This window comes from Zonotrichia albicollis, chromosome 1, assembly GCF_047830755.1.
Source record: "Zonotrichia albicollis isolate bZonAlb1 chromosome 1, bZonAlb1.hap1, whole genome shotgun sequence".
Taxonomy (NCBI): Eukaryota; Metazoa; Chordata; class Aves; order Passeriformes; family Passerellidae; genus Zonotrichia; species Zonotrichia albicollis.
In genome coordinates this window covers 28,575,600-28,597,802 of record NC_133819.1, presented here as the reverse complement: position 1 = coordinate 28,597,802, position 22,203 = coordinate 28,575,600, and the positions used below count along the sequence as shown (strand labels likewise).

Genomic DNA, 22,203 nt, shown 5'->3' with positions numbered 1-22,203 from the left:
CTGTTCATTAAAAATAAGTTGTTCTGATTATAAAAGTGCCACATAAATGTAACTCCTATTCCTATAGCGCAAGAAAACAATGGACCCAGAAACTTCATGTATATAACAGAATCTGCTTTAAAGTTTTTGACAACATGGGGCAAATTTCATTCCCAGAGCAGGCACAATAGTTATTGGTACTGAGGTTCAAGTTGTTAGGCTTAGCTACCAACTTACCACTAATAGTTGACTACTATTGTCAGGCACCATGTTACTGTTGCCAGAGAAGATATTAAAATGTAATAAAAATTAAACTTTTAAAGTAAGCAAAAAAATCCACCAAATCTATGGATAAAATAAAATTGTGCTATCTTACTAGATAAAGAATAGAATTAAAAAATATCTTTTGTTTGCTCCTTGGTATTTTTAAAGTACTTGTCCTCAGTATTGAGATGGTCCCATATATAGCCTCTGCACAATAAGCTAGAAAAATAAATTTGAAAAAAAAAAGAGTAAAGAAAAAATGGGTACTTTTTTCATGTGATAGTATAACTGTTGATGAAATTGCTGACCAAAAACTAAACTAAATACCTCTATGTGTATTTTCCATTTTAGAAGTATTGGTGTCCTAATATTTCAGTTGTCTGCGCATCTAAATATTTAAATAAGTTCTATATGAAGTTTACACTTAAAAAATAACACTCACCTTAAAAAAAGGAATACAGGAACTACATCTGTATGTCTACAACACTTTTTTATGTTGGCAATATTTTTGTGAGCTTGAGCACTCTTCAGCAGTGGGATGCCTGTACAGGACTGGAGGATGTGGCCAACAGAGTTTACCTAGTAGAAATCAAAAGACATCACTTAAGCTTTTAACTTAACTGCCATCAGACTGAGACATACTTGAACTCTATTTTTTTAATTCCACGTATGTTTTGATTATTATTACCTAATAGTCAGCATTTGATACCAAATATATAGAAATTGCTCAAACCTCAGAAATACCGGCTGCATGAAACTTCTGTTCCATAAAGGCCTGTGGGGTTTTTCTGCTTTATCTTGTATACCTTGCCACTTGTATGTGCACTGTTGTGTAAGATTTATTTTGTTGAGTTAGAAATTTAGCAACAAGCAAGCATGATTGCTTTTCTATTTCATGTTTTTTTTTCTGTTCAAAGATAAATATTTTCTCCTTGAGCTTTCTTTCTTCACTGTGGTACAGAAGAGGAATTCAGGTACCTTTTTGTTCATATGAGTTTTGCAAAAGCAGAAGAGTCATTGCCTGCACTGTTACTTTGTGTGTATGTCACGATCTTTGAGCTTTCAACCTTTACCCTGTTGCAAATCAAGTTTCCGCCAGCACAAGCAGCTCCTGAAGCAGCCACTTTGGCCACAGCCAGCCTACCTGGGTTTCCTGAGGATGTTCACCCTGTGGTTTCACAGATTCTGAAACAGGAAGCAATTTAGTGAATTCTATTCACTGGAAGGGTCAAATGCCCTCTGCTTAGAAAAAGACAACTGACCTAACAAGCGTTACCAAGTGGAAATAACTTCTTGTGTTGCTGCTCAGTTCCTTTATTGTCTTTCTTACATTGTCTGTCTTTCGTTATGTGAACACAGTCAAAATTTTCTTTATTACCTATAAACAATTTATACTTAAACGTGGAAAGATGTGCATAAAGCAGTACTTCTCTCATTCTCTGTTCATTGGGGAGAGGAAGCTGTGCAAATTAGGTGTGCAATTCCAATTGACAAGCTCAGGACTCATAATCTTGAAGTTGCTCTTTAAGCTATGTGAATGATGACAAGATCCTTAACTTTAAAAACGGGAACAGTTGCTTTCAAAGCTATTTTTTTCCTTATTACTGCTGTGGGAATGAATCAAGATTGAGGCTTTCTTCCAGAAACACAAAAGATGGAGGTTTTTCCCAGTACATTTTCCCTCTTCTAGATGCAGGAACAGAACGTGCAGAGGTTTGTAACTATTGCTTCATCACTACACTTTTTGGTGAATAAATATTGCTCATCGATAAAACCTCGGGCAGACGGTCAATAATGGTTAAGTATTAGGTAAGGCTACAACAAATGTCTGGATAAATTTATAGACTGAAGGAAAAGACAACAGAAAACTCTGAAGGCTAAAGAGAATATTTAAGCATCCTGTAGGAATTAAAGCAAAGTTGTTCACTGGATAGCAGGTATCTTCTTACCCTTTGGGAGACCTAAGAGTTATGTGGGATTTTATTATTAGAAATGCTAAAGAGCAGTTATGTCAGCAGCATTATCTTGTCCTAAAGATTCTTGCTTAGTTCCATATAATATTTGATTTAGTCCCATTAAAAAGCAAAATAGATGTTTGTTTGCTAGACATTTATGATGAGTTATACTTTGCATCAGAGGAACTTTCTTTAAAACTTCCAAATGTTACACATGGTACCATAGAGCTAGATACACGTGCCAAGCCATGCTTTAACAGATTATGAACTTAGTAAATACAAAAGCAGGGTAACAGCAGAAGTCATCTTCTGAGATGGTTTCAGATTGCATAAAACTCCTTTATTCTATTTCTGTGGTTTGAATTTAAACTTTTTCTTGACTTGTAGTACTGGTACAAATATGTTTGGGTATTTTTGGGATTTTTGTGACCCTTAACAGGCATATTATCGGTTTCTTTGTAGATCTGAGTGTGAGTTAGACAGCTAAAGAAAGAAAAATCTGAACTTCACATGTTTGAAAATCTAGGCAAGAAAGAGAATTCCTCATTTGTCCCCCTGTGTTATAAGGTCACACTTGAGAGCTTTATTAACATACTGGATTTTTCTCCCTCTCCTTATGGGTTCACAGCCATTTCATTTGTCTGCCAAAACTATTGAAGAATCTTTATTTATCCTCTGTCTGCAATAGGTACCAAATGTAACATTGCTAGAGCTCATTTATGTTTTTCTTGGAAAGTTAGAAGCATAACAAATCTATTGCAGAACAGTCTTTCAGTCCATCTCTGAAATGTTTTCAGAAATTTCTCATTGCTCACCTATTTTGACTTCCTTCACAGCCAGTTCTGGACAGCAGAATATGAGTTACTGTTGTTTTGTGCCTGAGCAGCCTCCTGACTGCTGCTCTTCACAGTTCCATCAGGGAGGTGTGTATGACATGTGTAAGAGTGTTTTCAAGTGTAGAAAGGTCCTGGAGGCTGCTTGTACACCAGCACTAAGATAAAACTTTAATTAAGGTCCTGTAAAATGTATAACTCAAGCCCATGTTGTAGGTGTCTTTATAATTATTTGGTTCATTAAAAATTATCATGATATTTGACTCAGGCACACGATCCCTAAGATACAAGGTATCATTCATGGGAATAGTGGGGAAAAGCACATAAACTCACCTTTTTTAGTAGGAAAGGAGTGTGTTAAATCTGAACGTTCCCTGAATCTACATAATTAGCATACTCAAATATCATTTAGTCATTAACTACTGATGTCTTCATAGATATGTAGAAACAGAGTCCTATTCATTACCATTTTCTGCTTACATAACACTCAGGGGACTTCAGGGGTCTCTTGGCAGCAGGGAAGCCTTGAGAGAAAGGTAAGTTAGACAGATGATAACTGTTGTGTTAAAAGGAAAATATTTCCAACATTTGGAAAGTGGCCATTGAAGAATATGATGAGTTGGCTTTTGTTTTGCAGATCATTGTCAATGATTATCGATAAGGTTTTTCTGTACATCTTTTTTGCTTGGACCTAGAGGCTGTTCAATGAAAGATATTCATGTTCATTTTCTTAAATATGAGGGATCTTTTTTCAAAGATAGTAGCAACTTATCTACCCAAAAGACTAGTTTAGGAAACACAGAAATGGCCATATTCCAGCACATAAAAGGCAGAGCCAAGGTGGAGTTGGACCTGAGTTTAGTAAGGGATGTAAAGAACAACAAGAAGTGCTTCTATGGGTATGTCAGAAAAAAAAGGTTAAGGAGAGCAGCACCTCTCTGATGAGCAAGCTGGCAGACTGGTAACAATTGAGGAGAAGGCTGAGATGCTCAGCAGTGGTTTGGTCTCCATCTTCTATGGCAGTCTCTTTACACACATCTCCAGTGGATGGACTGCAAGATGGGACTATGGGAAAACAAGGAGGGACCAACTTGGTAGGGAAGTGCAAGGTAACCACATGAAATTCATCAAAGCCAAGAGCAAGGGGCAACCCCCAGTGTCAGCACAGTCTGAGGGATGGAGGGATGAAGAACAGTCCTGCCAAGAAGGCTCTGGGGGTGCTGGTGGAGGAGAGGCTGCCCTTGAGCTGGGAGTGTGTGCTCACAGCCCAGAGAGCCAAACGTGTCTTGGGCTGCATTAAAAGCAGTGTGACCAGCAGGGCAAGGGAAAGCATTCTGCCCCTCCACTCTCACGGCAGCCCAGCTGGAGAGCTGTGCCCAGCTCTGGGATCCTCGGCAGAGGAAGGACACTGACCTGTTGGAGCAGGCCCAGAAAACTTCCACAAAGCTGACTAGAGGCATGGAGAACTTCTCCAAAGCAGAGAGAACTGGACTATTCAGCCTGGACAAGAGAAGGTTCCAAGAGAGACTTTATTGCACCTTTCACTACCTGAAGAAGGCCCAGAAGATAGCTGCTGAGGGATTTTTGCAAAAGCATAGAGTAATAGGAAAAGGAGCAATGGCCTTAAATTATTTAGGGTGGATTTGGATTGGATAATTAGAAGGAACTCTTTACTAGGAGAGTGAGGAGGCACTGGAACAGGCTGATCAGAGAAGTTGTGGAAGCATTCAAGGCCAGGCTGGATAGAGATTTGAGTAACCTGGTCTAGAGGAAGGTGTCCTTTGGAACAAGATTATCTTTAAGATCCCTTCCAAATCAGACCACTCAGTGATTCTATTATAAAAATAATTAACTTGCTAAATGTATAATTTCAGAGTCTGTCCAAAGGATGATGATGCTTGCTTGACAAAAGAAGTCCTTTGGTTTATCATTTATCCTTCTCTCCTTTTTCTCCCTTCCCCCTGCTTTGTGTTGTTGAAAGGCAGCAATATATTACACAATTTTCTGGTATCATGATGGTACTCTGAATCAATAAATGAGTCCTCATGTTGCACAAAGGATACTGAGCAATTTTATTTCATAATAGGATGTAGAGAGCAACCATACTTTGCATTTCCTGCCCTCACAGTGGTTTTTGGCTTTCAAGTCTCCATCAATCTAAAGAAAGTAAGAGTCAAGTGAGATACAAGAAGCAGTGAAGAGACATGAAATTTAACGATAAGGTAGGAAGCAGACAGATCTATACCAAAGTTCAGGTTGCAGTCATACCTCTGTCTCCATGTATGTTGTCACACCACCCCCAAATTCTGTATATTGAAGAAGCTATTAACATCTGAGAGACAGATTCTCTATCTGAAGAAAAGACCTCCATTGAGCTCTGCATCACCACATTGCATTTAATTAACTAGCAAAACACCCTGAAGTAAAATGGAATTAAAGGTCTCACTTAATCTAAGGAAGGTGAAGAATTTCAAACTTAATTTGCCAAATGGTATTTCAGTATTTCATTATTTCAAAGACAACATGAAAGTCTTATATAAAATTGGTTATGGCTAACTTGGTCATTGATATGGTAAACTTCTTGAATGTGTCTGTGCCCTAAACAGAATTTCTTCTCTTTGGGACAAAGTAAATTGACATAATTTGCAGAAATTTTGTAGAACAACTCTGTGTTGGCTGAGATGAGTCATGTGCAATACCCTGGGAGCAGACAGACTCAGTGTTTCATTCTCTAATTGGATGGGTGAGTTAAGTTGTGAAGTTCTTGCTCTTCCTTTACTCTTGGAAAGTCCTATCAGAGATGTAGGAAGCTGCTTAGGAGTGCAGAAGGATGTTTTTGCTTACTTTCTGTCTTAATTCTTTTGTGTGTGTGTGTAGTACATATCACAATCTATCACTCCATTTCTACTACAGAAGCAAAGCACTGCTTCTTTTTGGAATAAAGTCAGCACCATATCTTCATAACTGACAGAAGACATTGTAAGGACAGAATTTTCATACTGAACTTCTCCATTCCTGTTGTTTATATAGACTGTTACCAGCCTACATAAATACACCAGACATTTATATTTTAAACATGGAATGGGTCTAAAATGTTGTCTTTTTCCTTTCTTTTATAGTAGCTTTTTCTACTGACATCACAATGGTTGAGAAGTCAAAGGAAGTGTATTAGACATGAATATTCACAATATGAATTCAAGCTGCATTTTTAAAAATAGATCATAAATGCAATAACCTCTGATTCCTTTCCATTATAACATCTCAAATATTGTCTTCTAAAAAAGAGTTTAGAACATACCTTATATCTGTGTAATACTTTAAATCCTATATGCAGCTAATGCTGATCTTTATTTGAATGTAGGGAAGTATAAATACTTCTATGTGGAAAAAAAGTTACTGTCATTCCACCTGATTTTGAACTTCCATTTCTGCAGTTAGGAGATGATACCTGCACAAATGATAAAGAATATGGTGGAAGCTGTAAAATTTTTAGGTAAGTTGGCATTTCCCTTCATGGAGGAACTTATGCTTATATAACTATGGTGTGCTTTCATTATTATTCTAAAAACCTGACTGTAGAATATTCATTTTAATATTGGAATTATTATTATTATTATTTTGTATTTCTATCGCAGTATCTCCCCTCATGTTCTATCCAGTTGCATTTAATCTGTGGGCCAGAGGATGAGTTGTGTGCAGAGATGAAATATTTGAGGCAGCTTGTTAGGGAAAACAGAAAATTCTGAAAAAATGTTAGGACTTCTATACATAAAAACTTAATTTTTAAGTTTTTTTGATCTGCCCAAAGAGAGAGATCTCTGGATAGGGCAAGAAGTAATGTGATTAGTTTGACCATCAAGAACACCAATCATGCTCTAAGGAATAGTTAAGCAGTGGAGTAGTTTGCCTAGGGAGGCTGGATTCTCTCTTGCTAGAGGCTTTTAGGAACTGGTTAGACAAATATGTGAGCTGTGGGGTTTGTGCCACTGGTTACTTGGAACACAGGATGCACTAGACAGACTCCTGAGGTGTGTTCCAGCCCTATTTTTTGGTTTCTTCTATAAAGGTTTCAGGATAGACCACATGAAAATCATTACTAAAAATCTATTAAAACAATTACAATCACTTTACCCAGCAAACCATCTCTTTTAATTTTTTTCAGAGATGCCTTGGTTTACTGTGGCCTGATAGGTTTTATTAAATTGATCCTTGCCATTTATCATTCACCATCTGGTCTCTCCTAAGTGTTTATATATTGATTCCTTTGTTACTTAAATCTGACCGGGTAAGAAAAGGAAGCAGTTATCCTCTGTTCAGAGAAAACAAGAAAAGTTAACCAACACCTGTGCAGGGGCCCTGCAATTCTTACAGAGTTTTTATGTTGATAAATCTGTCCAGCATTTTCAGTAGTCTAGTCAGAGCTGCTTTGCTGTCCTGAGCAATCCCTCAAGTCTCACCCCACAGCAGCCTTGTGCCATGCAGTTGGCATCAGACACCCTTGACAGGATTTACATAACCTCCACCACCCCTGAGAGGAAGTGTTTTCTTTAAGCTGCACTTGAGGCCCTTACAATATCACAAGTTTTAGTCCTTCTCACATGGACATATGTCACACAGACATTTGTTCTCTCTAACATGAATATGAATGTCTTGAACCCAGAAGTATTGTATTGTAGAGTAACCCTATGAAAACTGGGAAGGGGTAAAAAGACAAGAACAGTTTTTCTCAGCTTGCTACAAGACCTTGAAAATAGAAGAAAAATCTCAGCTGAAATCAGCTTTAGATTTTATAAGCCATTCATGTGAAAAACATTTCTTAAGACTCTTTCATACCATCAATTTTTTATACATGGATGCTGTGATAAGCATTTTACATGAAAAATTCTCAAAGCAATTTCTGTTCTGAAAAAGGAAACATAAATTTAAAAGATAATAGAACAAAAAACTTATGAGTGTTTTATGGTGTTCTTTTATTTTGGCATTCTTTGTTATTCTTGTCTCTTATAGTTTAAGTATCTAAGACTGACATTTTTAATACTGAAATATAGAGTTAAGTGTTTCTCCAATTAGAAAATCAGATGTGTATTAAGTTTTTGCCTGAGTTAGGCATTTCTTGCATCATATGTGTACAGTAGCAGTATATAATTAATATTATTTGCATTAGCAATAAAATTTCAGTAGTTAAGATTTTATTTTTGCAATGTGGGGGAACTTGAGAAGCCCTCATTGCCATCAGACAGCAATGTACCTGAAAACTGAGTGCATCCTGTTGCAGATCCTGTAAAGAATCAAAGAAATTCTTGTGGATTTGTCATTTACAATTGGTGAGTCCTATTTCCTTAAGCAGGCATTTTACAGGTGTTTGTTCTAGAACAACATACCCTTCCAGGAAAACTTGCTCTTCTGAATTGAATTACTGAAGGTTCAAATGTTAACTAATAAAGCAGATTTGCTTTAAAAATTACTGTGGCACATTTCTTATCATTAATTACTATTATCTATATAAAAATCAACTCCATTCCATTTACTTGTGTGCCACAATATTGAGTGTTTTCTGAAATCTTTCCTTTGGAATAAGTGATGTAAAGCAGGGAAACGGAACATTGAGAGCACAGACATTGACATTTGCAATTAAGTGTATTGACATGGTATAAGGTGTGCTGATATTAGTTTGTAACAGGGAGACACACCTGGGATAAGAATATATAGGTCTGCAACATCTATGCTTTTTTCATGATACCACAATATTGTTGCAATGGGACTCAATTCACTTTCCTCTGCATATCCTCAACAATTTCCTGTGAACATGTCCAGTGAAACAGAGGGCCATAAGGCTTTGAAGCCAGTTGGAGGGAGTGCATCTTGAGATGATCAAACCCTTCTGGTGCCTCAGACCCTGAGATTATCTGAAAGCTTCTCAAAGTTGCCTGGCATCCCTTCACTTTAGCCCTGTTCTCCAGGGAAACAGTAGGTAAATTGGATCCTTAAAAATGCCTCTGTCACAGTGCGCCTCTTCTCAGAGAAACTGTGAGAAGCTTCTTATTGTGACTGGTTTATATGGATTGTCAAGGATTTCTGGAAACATGTTTATGGTATGGCACAAACCAAGATAGTTGAATAATCAAAATTAATGCTTATGCTCTCTTCTTCGGCTTCTGTTTCTTTTCTAGATTTTATGCTTAAGGGAACAAAACACAATTAAGCACCTTGTGAGACTTAAGTAGGTAATCCTTTATGCCAAACTTCTAACCTACCATTAGTGTTAAATATTTCCAGGGAAATATAGCTTCCATTCCAATTAAGTTTAAAACAAGAAGCTCCCCACCTTCACCTACACAATACTGCAAATTTAAAATTCAGTTATGAAGGAAAGTTTTACTCTAATTATTTCACACCATTTTATATGTGACATTAGGAAAAATATTCTTTAGAGAAGATGTAGTGGAAGGGTGTAAAAAAGTGGGATTTAATGTCATTAAACCCTTCTGAAATGAACAGAAATATTTCCAAGTTAATACAGATACAGGTGAATGAGTTGAATTGAACAAATAGAGCAGCTGAACAGTGACTGCAACAAAGCTTCATTTGTGTCCATCAGCTATGTTTTTCTGCCAAAGCAGTGACATGCAAGTGACATGCAGTTCAGTAAACCTTCTTAAAGCTAAAACAAATTGAAGTAGTCTGAAGTGCAAAATCTTTAATGTGTTTGAAGGCCCTTGTTGTCTACAGTGCACTGAATTTTTGAGCACTGTAGTCTTTTAGAGAATTAGACTTGATATAGATGGGGATTACATTGTTTCCACAAACAATACATCAAAATTTTCCACTTGTCTGTGTGTCTGCAACACTATTATTATCCAACAATGGACACTATTTCAGTATGCAATATCTATGTGTGGAAGTAAACTATTTGCTTCATGTGCATTATTATGCAATTATTTTTAAGATGAAGAGGTGTTTTAATGCTGAAGGTGAGAGGAGTTACACTTTCTCAAGTATTACACAATGACCTTTTTTCAAAGTCCTCTTAAGTCATCACTAGAGAGTTGATGATGCTCTTACAAAACACTCAATTATTGATTTCTAAGCACTTTTAAGATTCTTGAGATGAAGCTTATATGCTTGTACAGTTTAGAAGATGCACCACAACTCAGGCTTTGAAAAAGATGCCAGATATTTATGGTTGTATGTCACACATGAACTCCCAAGGAAGTACTCTTATAGTTGAAGTGCAGTCAAATCAAAAGAATAGAAAAAAAGTGAAAAGCTTTAGCAATAATTAGCAGTCCCTAAAAACATCAGTATTTAAAACTTGATAGACATAACAACATGAAGTAAAAATGGTACTTTTCCTTCCATGTGATTTATTTCTTAAAATATTTCTCAAAATCCTTAGAAATTTTGGTGGAAAAATCCTTTAATTCATTCATGGAGACAAATGTCAAAACAGAAAATGGTGTTTAGTCTGTGGCATACTGTGAATTACTTTTGCTGTTGTTATTGTTTAATTGGGGCGTGGTTTTTAGGGATTTTTTTTTGCTTGTTTTTGCATTAGGGAACTTAGCATGCAGCACTGCTCCTGTATAATGAGGTTTTTATGTGGAAGTGTCTATGATGTAGTGGCATTTTTACATGCTTGAACAGATGTGAATTAAATTTCCCAAACAGGGAACACAATCTCATTCACATAAATGGATAATAGTTTTCTTTCAAACTGTAGACATTTATTATGAGATTTATATTTGTCTTTAGACTTCTGAATATGTTGGTAATGCATAGCCACTATTGATTTCAATATGGGTTGGGAGTCAGTTGTCCATCTTTAGGCATTTTTATATCTGCCAAAATCACAATTTTAACTGAAAGGAGTTTTCCTTTCAAAAACATAAGGCTTAAATAATTTTTTTAATTTGTAAGAATGCATGCTCTAAGTAAAACATTTATTTTACAAAAATACAAATCTAAATAAATTTTTCAAATTTTGTACAAATACTTCTGAGCTTCATTTTTAGACTAAAATTCAGAGACTGTAGGCAGATACACTTATATTCATTTATGTGTATTGTGATGAAATTTCAAAAACTCATAATTTATATACCAATATATGAGGTGTACTTACTGAGTTGTAAGTACTGATTGTACTTAAAATTTTCAATTTCTGTTTGTACTAGCTTTCAGAAATATTTTCTAATTTTCTATTTCTTTGTTGATAACCTGGTCCCTAAAATGTTTTTAAATAGAGTGAACTGTAATGTTTGGTCACAGAAACTAAATCTGGTTTGGTTAGAATTGCATAGACAGGACTGAAGTGGAATAATTTACTCAGGAGTTTTTATTTTATGAATAATGAGAATTTCAAAATTATGATGATTTTAAAATTATGACAATTCTCTAAAAACACTATTAATGGACTGAATTTAGGTTTCCTATTGTAATTACTATTATTATTATTAAATATGCTATTTCTCTCACAAAATTTTTGAAGTCAGAATGGTCAGTTTCCATCAATTAATTATTCTAATGTTTTGTAAATATATTCATACATAATTATTTTCACATTGCATCTTTTTGGCAGAGGATGGGTTGCACGATAAATCCAAGTGAATAATGAGGGTAGCTCAAAATTGGGGAAATCATAAACTGGCTAACCAAAACCACTACAGACAGATAATGTGATGTCACATGTACAGACAGAATGATCCATTTCATGTCTATATGTCCAAAAAACTGGATGTTTCTTCAGAGATTTCAGAGGAACAACCAGCCATATGTGTGATTTCATGACTGAGAATTTCCCTTGCAGGCTCTTATCTGCCTTGTTTCTCTGTAGCTTCTATGTTACAGACCATTAACAGCCATGTAGTTTGGAAAAGGGACACTCTCTGCTTTGGCATGACTGCTGGATACTGGACAGGGAAACCTTCCAGTGAAAGGAGAGATTTGTCCTTTCCCATAAGCAAGCAGGCATAATTATATAATAAGGCTAGCAAAGCTGTCTGGGGTTCAGCATAGAATTTCTGAGGTTCTAATTTAAATAATATTGCTTATTACAGACACCTCCATGTTTATAAATGTAAAGATTTTCATTTTCAAAGAGGAGAAATGAAAAGCACTCAGTTCATTGAAAAGTTGCAGGAAGTTAGCCTTAAGATATTGGCAAAATTGGAATGACATTGTGCAGATAAATAACAGACCATTTAGTCAGATTCCATTTTACAGCTGCCTGTGCTGTTAAAAAATTGTTCTACTGCTTAAGAATATTACTTTTTTTAAAAGTAAAAGGGCTTAGAAGTGCTTTTAAAAGTGCTTTTTTAAATAAATAGAACATACTGAAGCATTTTCCCAGGCATTTCTATTGAAGAAAACCCCAAAAAACTCAACAACACCTCCACAGTGAATGTCTGTGTGGTGCTACCAAGGGCTGGTCTCTGTTCTCACAGCTGAACCTGCCTGTGATGTTGAAGGGCAGAGGGAGGCATGCTACCTAGCACCCTAATTGTTATCATGTTATGCAACAAGGACAGTGTGTAATTCTGAATAGTTTTACTGGGCAAGTGTGACATTCTTACAATCCTCCTACTTTCATGTCATTTGTCCCAGTAAATCACTCTAACTTACAGTCTTGCTGAATCTGTGTGGTGTAATGGTTCACCACCTACAGAAATGAGGAGCTGGCTGAAGTGAATATTATAACTGCAGGTAGTGGATGCTTGTTTAAAATTCTCTATTATGCTCTATTGGCATTTCATAACAGAGAATGGATGGATTAAAAATGTGTGCTGATTGCTATACAGCTGGGACTTTTTAACAAAACGGCTGCATACTTGTGGTACACCAAAGAGCTAAACTATGTTCTCAGAAGCACTTAAACTGTGAATCTATGGAGACTCTTACTTGCAGGGGTGAGGTCCCAGTTTCTGTCCCTCATTGTGCTGGGTTATGTTCCTTGTGTGGGTGATGTTTCTGGGAAGTATGGAAAAGTTCTGGCAGTCTGGTTGATGCCTTAAGATTTAGCTTTCATATTTTCCAGATTCTGTACTGCTTTAGTATAACTCAGAACTTCATATAAAGGGGTCACAACTTCTCTTCACAGCTTAGCTGGACAAAAAGATCCTTTTCCAGCCCAACAACCAAGGACACTGGTGCAGCTTCAGGCCCAAACACTGTAAGCAACAGCAAATTGAGGAGAGCAGTCTGGGAGGATGGAAGTTAACCTGAAGCTGTAATTGGACAATTAACTCCAACATGTAAATGGAGCAGAACTTATAAAAGTGTCAAAATTCCTGGCCAGCTGTCCCTCTTAGGTCCGTCTTGAGTGTAGCCATGGACAGGCTCTTGTACTGCCCAAGGTGTATCCTTTGAAGGCCTTTCTTATAAATACCTACTTCATTCCTTTAACACTGACTAGCCTCTGTTCCAGGTAGCCTCTCTGGGCACCATGTTTTGATATGGTCGAGGAGAATACAATGTACTCTGCTGCTTTCTGTCTCTGTTTCTTCACGCACACTCTGTTTGGCTGCAGTAAAGCAAAATACACCATATTGCATAAAACCCTCACAAATATCTGAATTGCATTATCTTTTCAGTTTAAGGGCTTTGTTTACTCAAAATACTATGTCAAATAGGTGAACTGGAACTTAAAATTAACACAACTTACCAAGGCAAATTGAGCCAAACTCCAAATGCAGTCATTGCTACCATCCCATCAGTAGTGTGTGCTGCGTGAATTGAGATCTATCAAAATTCCCTTTGGTTTAAAACATGAGATAAAGTTTTTCCTGACATCTCTATCAACATTTTACAAAACTTTTCACTGATATTCTGAAGTCTTATATGAAAGTCTTACACAAAATTTCAGACTGTAAAAATGTAAATTATCTGTTATTTTGTCTGTGCCCATTTCTTCTGTTTATCTAGTATTGATGTGATGATTTTATTTTTTACTGCACACACTTTTTGTTTTGCCCACCTCTCTGTAAGTCCTGTAGATGAGACCTCCCAGGTGATATTTGACATTTCCCCTTCCCTCTGTTTTTCCTCTTCCCCGTTTCAGTGAACATAAAGGCTGCACATAATGTAAAGGTTTGCCTTCTGTTCTTTGATACAAAATAAATAACACTATGTGCTTTCCGAGTCCCATAAAAAGACCTCTAGACCCGACTAGTGTTACCTACACCAAACATTACCCAGGACAGTACTTTAGTTATCATACCAGATGATATTCCTGAGCTTACTCTGCATAATTGCCATCCCTATGGAAAGAGGTTTTAGTCAGAACAAGAAAAATGATATGAGTTAGGCTAGTTAGACTAGTATCAATAAATAAAATACAATGGGAACTTTTGTGTCAAATTTGTACTGACAAGGCAAATTTTGATTTAGAATTAGTGAAAAGTGATCTGCTCCAATAGTGACTCACAAAATTTTACCTAGGTTCTTAGCCTTTTTATTCCCTTAAATTTTTAATTTCTTAAAAATTGCGTAAAATTTATTTCTTATGTAAAAAAAGAATATAAAAAAAAGAGAACTCCCTTGTCATGTTGAAAATCACTCCGCTGATGACTATTGAGTGAATGATGAGCTCTTGCAGTTTTCCAGACCTTGTCTTCAGGGGTGCTAGATGTGGCTTGTTTGATGTTTAACACTTAGGATAGCTTTCTTTTTTACAACAATGGTTACTATTTCACTATTAAAAACCCCTGGTAATAAGTAGAATGTGACACTATCATCATTAGCCTAAGTAAGCAAGAAAGCTTTTTATTTCCTTCTTATTCACTAATTTATCTTAACACTGATAAATAGGATGAATGTAATTTTGTATTCACGATGAGGTGAGTTATATTTAGTGTTTCACTCTAATGTGATGGGTAATATTTTCACATGAGTTGCTTCTGGAGATGTTGCTACAGATAAGAGAGGTCTTCTGAACATGCTCCTGTTATATTACACTATTAAGCATTCAGAACACCAGATGATATCCATATGGAAAGCAAGAAAAAATATAAGAAATGCTATATTCAGACAGAAAAAAAGAAGCTGTGTTTAGTGGTCTTGCAAAAGCACCACTATGGTTGGCAAGAACACTTTTCATGTTGACAGTCTTTGCTCTGAAGTCTAAGCCCAAATGCTCATCGAGAGTCAACTGCACTCTTCCCATAGACATGTTCCTCTTGGAAAAGCTGAGGGATGCTTGTCAGCCAGTACTGGCAGCACAGATTTCTCTGCTATATTAAACCTAATATAAACTGCTACTTTTTAAAGGCACAGTGTGGGTACTTCTTTGAGTTGACATTCCAGCATTTTCCTGAAGTGCTCAGTTCTCTACAAGATTATGTGTTTTTGTTTGTTTGGGGCTTTTTAAAGAAAATGCCAGAAGTATTTGATCTCTCTTAGCTCTGTTTAGAGACATGCTTGTGCTTTCAGGAGAAAACTCTGAATTTAAGCTCCATAAGGGCTTTCTAAATGAGCTTGCAAAATTTGATAGGCTGCACAATCCACTAAGTCACATTTAGCTGACAGCATCACGTGCAATAAAGGAACTATTGCTAGAAAGAGCCACAGGATGAATTTGAAACCCTTAGAAGTTTTAGTAAATTATCTCTAATAGTCTTTACTTACTACACTGTTGCAGCAAAGCGGCATGGGAAGACTACTGAAGAATTTATGCTAGTTTATGCAGAAACTATTTCTGTATCATCAGGAGCCCTCTGGAGAATCACAAACCACTAGGAACAGCCATTAGTTGGTACATAGTGAAATCACATCCCTTTGCTAAAGCTATTGAAGGAATTTTACAGAGACCAGTTCACTTTTTTTGATGACCTGAGTTCTAAAAAACATCTGTGCAGTCTACAGTTGTTCTTTTCTAGTAAGGAGGGCAGCTAAAACAATCAGAGAAGCACAAGTTCAATCATCCTTTGTTACTTCACTATTTACTACTAGAAATTAGGCCAGCATCCCTGACATTGCTACTTAGCAATTACCTTAGAGGGTAACACCACCTTTCTTAGAAAAAATCATGTCTAATTGCATTTTCTTTAATTTTTCAAGCTCTCAGCTTTGAGGTTATGTTTGCTCCCTTTTTTGCATTTGCTGGTGTGGATGAAACATTAAACTCTAGGATATAGATGTGAATTTTATGGACATCTATATTTTTACTGTGTGATTCAGCCAAAATAGTTGAATATTTTCTCTTTTTACCATTGTTATTTGTTTCTCGTATTTTTAAGTAATTTGACTTTACGTATACAAATGTAGAATCCTTGTGTATGAATTGTGTTATGCATGGCTATAGCAATTGTTTTTGAACATTGCCCAAGGATATTCTATCAAACTAACCAATATGTATAATGTACACCCCTTTTTACTATCCTAAGGTAGAGCTATGAGTGGAATATTTAGCATTTAAGTGATTTTAGGTCTGGCTGAGTGCATAGGTGCTTTTTTGTGTATATTACTTCTCCTTTTCATCTATGTTATCCAAGGAAAGTGTACCAAAGATGGCATGTTTATGGTCATGACATGGACTTCTCAGGGAGGCAAAGGTAATTTTCATCCTGTACCTTTTAGTTTTTGAAATTAACATTTTGACACCCTGTTAGGAGACCTTGAGGGTAAAAATGACATCCAGGCTAGACAATAAGACAAAAAAAGCTATTATATCAACACTGAAATCCTCCTTGGAAGGTTTTTCTTTGACTTGTGCTACCCCCAAAAAACTTGGTACATTTTTTGTGCAATGAATTGGATTTACACTATTAAATTAATAATCAGAGTTGGTAAAACAAATCAACGTTGGAAGAAAGCAAGCAAGAAAGTTCCATACCTCAAGTATGGTTTCATTTGTATCTTCCTTGTCTGAAGGGGGGAAAAAAAGTCACAGTGACTCAGGGGACTGTGCTTAGTAAATTTTAGCTTTCCTTTGTAATATGTGAAGGAAAACATCTTTCTTCTTTAGGCTATCATCAAAAGCATAGAGATGATAATATAAAGATTCAACAGAGTTTGCAACAGAAACATCCTGAATTAAGTACTAGATTGCAGAGATGGTAATCTGAGATATAAGGAGCCTTTTATTTTTGGGCTTTTCTGAGGTAAATCTATGATCTTAGGAATATTATGATATTCTGAGCTTCTGGTCTTATCTGCGCTGGATTCTAAGTGAATGAGAAGATTTGGAAATTTTTTTTTAAATGTAGTCTGGCCCTGTTCACAATGAGATTTCAACATTTCCTGTTAGAGCACAATTTACCAGGAATTTACTTAATTTCCAGTTCAAACTGTAGTACAGGCCTCTAAATTTAAAAAGAAAAATTAGCATAGCACTTAACAATGAAAGAGACCTAAACTTAGAATTACAATAAATAAAAGAAATAAAAACCTAAATTAAAATTACAAAAAAATAAAGATGAACCCATTTTATTTTGGAAAAAGGAATGTCAGTCAAGCCTTTTATGTTCAAAAGCCAAATATGATTTCTGTCTTTTATATCTTAGGTTAATGGTATAATGTAATTAAATGCTCTCTGTCCTACCAAACATAAACTGTAGCTTTTATATTGCTGTTTTTCTTAGAAATGTCTATTTCTTGTCTTTCCCTCTTTCTCAATCTAGATGTGATTTTGAAACATGAGCAAATGAATGTCAATTCCTTTGGCCTCTGTTCTGCCATTCCATTGCTGAATTTCTGCCCAAATGAAAATTTCCACTCTGGCTGAGTGGCATTTGTTGAACTGGTGGTTGTTGTTGTTGTTATTATTATTTTATGTTATTTTAACACTCTTTTGCAAAAGTCTTTATGCAACCCTTGCTGTACCTATGCATGGCATTTTAAAAGCAGCTGCTTCTGTGGATCTTTTTCACAATAGTACCTTTTTTCCTGAAGGCACTCTGACCCTCACAAAAAACCCTTCAGTTACTTTTAAACCTTGGTCTGTGATGTTTCCAAACTTGTATGTGGAGTAGGTACCACCCAATTTAATACTGTACAAACCTAAGGAATACAGAGACTAACTAAAATGGTACAGTGAAGAGTAAATAAGATCAGTGAAAGATTTTTCAATATCTCTACCACCTTCTCCTCCTTTAAAACCAAATAGAATGCTATAAAGACTTTGTCTTCAAAATCTCTGATCTACATTACACCTTTTATGACCAGAATTAATAGGCAGAACAATGTGCACAAGGAAATAGATGGAGCAGAATGGTTTATGAGGGTTTCTTATGAAAAAAAATGTTTTTCAGATTTACAATAATTTTTTTTTCAGCCTGCAGTGTATTAGAAATGAAGAGAAGACCACAGAATGTTACTATGCTACATCTTCATCCTTCTTGCTCTTTGGGACAGTACACGTGCTGTTTGCTTATTAAGGCAGCACACAGTTCTCAGAAGATGTCTTATTTTAGCTATAGAACTGATTTTTCTTTTAATATGTTTTAATGGAAAGTGACTGGAGAACACTTCTATGCTTCTGCAGTCCTGAAAAGGCTAGAATTGTGTGAATTCATAGCAATATATTTCAGAGAGCAAGAGTTGGGCAGCTTCCTTTAACCTGCAGTCATTTTACCTTGCTTGCCTCCCTATGGTGAACCTGTAGCAGTAACAGCAGCAGTTGCAGATGGAATTACAGCACATTTGGCCCTTGTCACATATATCAGGGCTTGGATTCCACCTCCTGCTTTCAATTCCTTTTTTGTTTGATTGATTGATTGATTGACTGATTGATTGAATGTGGGACATTTTAAAACATTACTCTTCAAAATAGGAAAAAAACCCCAATCTTTATGGCAAAATAAAATCCAATAAGCGCCAGTAACTTCATGCCTTATTAAAACACAGTACTTTCAGAAATGAAAATCCTAACATTCAAAGATTTCATGTTCTTCCCTTCTCCCCTCTTTTTCAAATACTGAAAACTAATGAATTGCAAAATTGTGAATAATGGTAACCTTGCGCACTCTATGTGGAAGAAGCCTCTAATATCAGAGCTGAGTTTGGTGACCCAATATAGCTAGGTCAAAGAAGAAATGAAGTCCTGGAATATTACTGAAATCCTCCCAGCATGCAACATTTGTCCCTATTATTGATCCTTAGTATACTCACAAGAGCCTAATTTTCCCTTTTTGAAAAACAGGTATAATTCTTGTTTCCTATCTTGTGAACAGATTTTGGGACGTGCAAATACAAGTTTTTAAGCACATTAAATTCACCAAATGACAAGATCACTTCCTGCTTCTAAATGTTTTGTGTTTTATAATTCTAAGGGTTCAAATGATATCTCCTTTGTGGCATTTATTATTTCGGTGAAGACTTGCACAATTTGTCTGGTGGGACTCTGATCTACAGTTCCTGTATATCCTATTACAGCTATACATATAGTTTTAGTCTCCATTTTTGTATATTTTTTTTCCTGCCCCACATTTCCTCCCAGGGAAGAATTTCCCTACCACGACTCAACATAGCTGTGTAGTCCTCAATTTAAACCTTGCCAACATTGGCTTTTCCCATCTACCTACGGCTTTCTTTTATCTGAACTTCATTTTCTCTTTTGGCATGTCTGCTTGTGTGTGCCATGTAGTGGTGCCAAGGACTAGCTCCTTGTCTTTATTGCTGTCCTTTCCTGATTTCCATGCTCTCCTCAATCACCTTTCATTGATGCACCCCATATTTGGTTCATTGCAATACAGTTTATCCTGAGTGTGAGATTGGTTGATCCAGGCAGGTAGCTCTCTAATAGCCATGATAACCATAAAAGCAGTAATGACAGCCTGCACTGCCCCACATTTTCTTCTTACTTTTTGCTTTGGATGGGAAAAGTTCCTATGGAAAGCTCAAGAACCTCATATATTATGTTCTTTCAAATGCTGCTTTAAAACTTCTAATTTAAAATGCATCTGCTAGTCACAGAAGTGACACATAGCCACTGTCTGTTTTGCTACCTCTGCCTCTCAAGGATACTGGGTTTGGGTAGAGGGAGAACACATTTTCATTCCTGTTTTGATGAGCAAACCCCTCAGCTCTCTAGGGCAGAGACCACCATCTTTGCTCAGCACCTTCACAGGAACAGCAAAGCCCTGCTACAAAGGCTGGCATTCTCAGCAACTAAAAATAGAGAACATATTAAATATGGCAAAAGTGAGAACATAATGCATATGATCTCATTATCTTCACAGAAGTTAACATAGTCTGTTCTCCTACGTTATCTACTCTACAACAAAATACATGCCCTACTGCAAATGGGCACAAAAAATTTAATTCCTCTCCTGAACACCAGTGGCAACACATGCATGCCTCATCCTCTTAATAGCAAAGCCACTTCCTAATTAATTAACTGGAGACTGGGGCAGGGTTTGCTTCTGAAACATTTACCGTGTGCTTTTCAACTAATGTCTTGGTTTATTTAGGTCTTTTTATCACTTTATTCGGTCTTTGTTTCTTAATAAAACCCTAAGAAATACTATTCTGTCTTTCAATTTTTTTCTTCTTAGTAATCAACTGTGGTAGTGTGTTGTTAAGTTTCTTGTGTTATTCCCCCAATTTATGTATTGTTCTCCCCTATTATGTGTAAAATGGGTTCGTTCCCCCAGTTTTTCCCGCCAGTGCTAGCCTGTCAGCTAAGTTGCTATAGTAACCGCTATTCATAGTTGCCGATATGTAATTGCTCCTCCCCTGGTTTCCCTTATAAGTGAAAGTTGTTTCCTCCCTGTCCAGTCAATCACTCCCTTCCTCCTCCCAGGTTTCGAGAACCTTCTCCTCTCTGGAGATGGTGGTTGGCTGGGGTCCCAGGACACCTCCTTTACCTTTTGATTATTGGTCTCCATGGAGTGTCAGTTCTGTGAAGTTCATCCCCTCACCTTTCCCGATTGGCTCCGCCTGTACCCACCCCCCCTCCTTTATAATCCTGTTTTCACCCCCTATGAGATAAAACTTTTTCCCGGCTGGTTTCCCGGTGTTTGGATCCGGCATCACCTTCAATAAACCGATGTTTAACCCCCGGGAAATGGTCAGCTCCGTTCCTCTCCTATACCAGCGAGGTACACCAGTCCGCAGCCAGCACAGCCCGAGGCCATCAGACGCCGAAGGGTGCTGGCCAGGAATTGCAGAGGGGCGTCGGCCTTTCGCCCTCAGCTAGTCGGACTCTAAACTTCGGGCCACATATGTTCACCTCTGCAATCAACATCTGCTTTCAGTGTCTTGTCAGTTTATGTGCATGGAGCTGTGTTTAGATTTTGTCTCTTTTCTTTGACTCTTCAGTTGCTTGTCTTGTAATACTCAGGTGTTGTGCACAGCCATCTGGGCTTAGGGGTGGTACACAGGTGGAAGTGGATGGCTAGGTACTAATGGTTATGCATGTTTACTATTTCAAATGTCCAAATATACAATATAATATAAATATAGCCATTGCCTGCTAATAGTAATAGTTTTGATTATTGCTGTTACTATAAAAATTCATAAATTAATAATTGTAGAGAGATGTCATATTTTTTACTAACCCAGTTGATGCAGTTGCTAAAAAAGAGGAAATAGGCTTAAGGCCCTTCTTCAAATCCACAAGCTTGTTTGGTTTGTTTGTCATTATAGCCAATCATTTAATAAATGGCATTGCTTTTCCCTACCGACCCCTTGCTGCTATGCTAATATCTGTGCTCAAGCTCTGAGCATGTCCAATAGTGATCTTGAGTGAGAGTCTGTAATTCTGAAAGGGCACGTTGTGTCATCTTTGTGTCTTCTGGGTTTCAGGAGGGCTTAAAGGATGACCAAAACCATTTAATGTGCACTAAACAACTTATAAATGAGAGATTTTCCAGCAAACTTAGCAAACACAATCTTTAAGCATTTCTCTTCCTGTTCCTTGCTTCATGTTTGCCTTAGACTATAATTGCATCAAGAGATTTGAGGTTTTCTACAAACTCTATGAACTACAGTGGGGCAGAAATCTCACAAAATTTGTGAAGGATTCTGAAGTGTTTGCATGACTCTCTCTTGGTACCCGTACAGGAGGACATGCAAATTAAAGCCATCTGTGAGATGATGCACAAATTCTTTCCCTGGCCTGAAATTCAAGTGACTTCTAGGCTACTTGATTACCACTTGATCATGGCTGGCCATTTAATTAATTGAATTGCAAGGAGAGAAAACTGGAAACTCCACTGACCCTGCAAGAACCTATTGCA

General features: G+C 36.7%; 1 long non-coding RNA gene across 1 annotated transcript in view; it reads right to left on the bottom strand.

Moving 5' to 3' along the window:
- Positions 1-691: 691 nt before the first annotated feature.
- The window catches only part of LOC141728473 (uncharacterized), a 29,489-nt gene continuing 7,977 nt past the window's right edge, over positions 692-22,203 (bottom strand). The window contains exons 2-3 of the long non-coding RNA XR_012579409.1: positions 6,330-6,479; positions 692-822 (exon numbers count right to left, since the gene is read on the bottom strand). This is a non-coding gene — a long non-coding RNA (uncharacterized LOC141728473). The remainder of the gene's footprint in view (positions 823-6,329; positions 6,480-22,203) is intronic.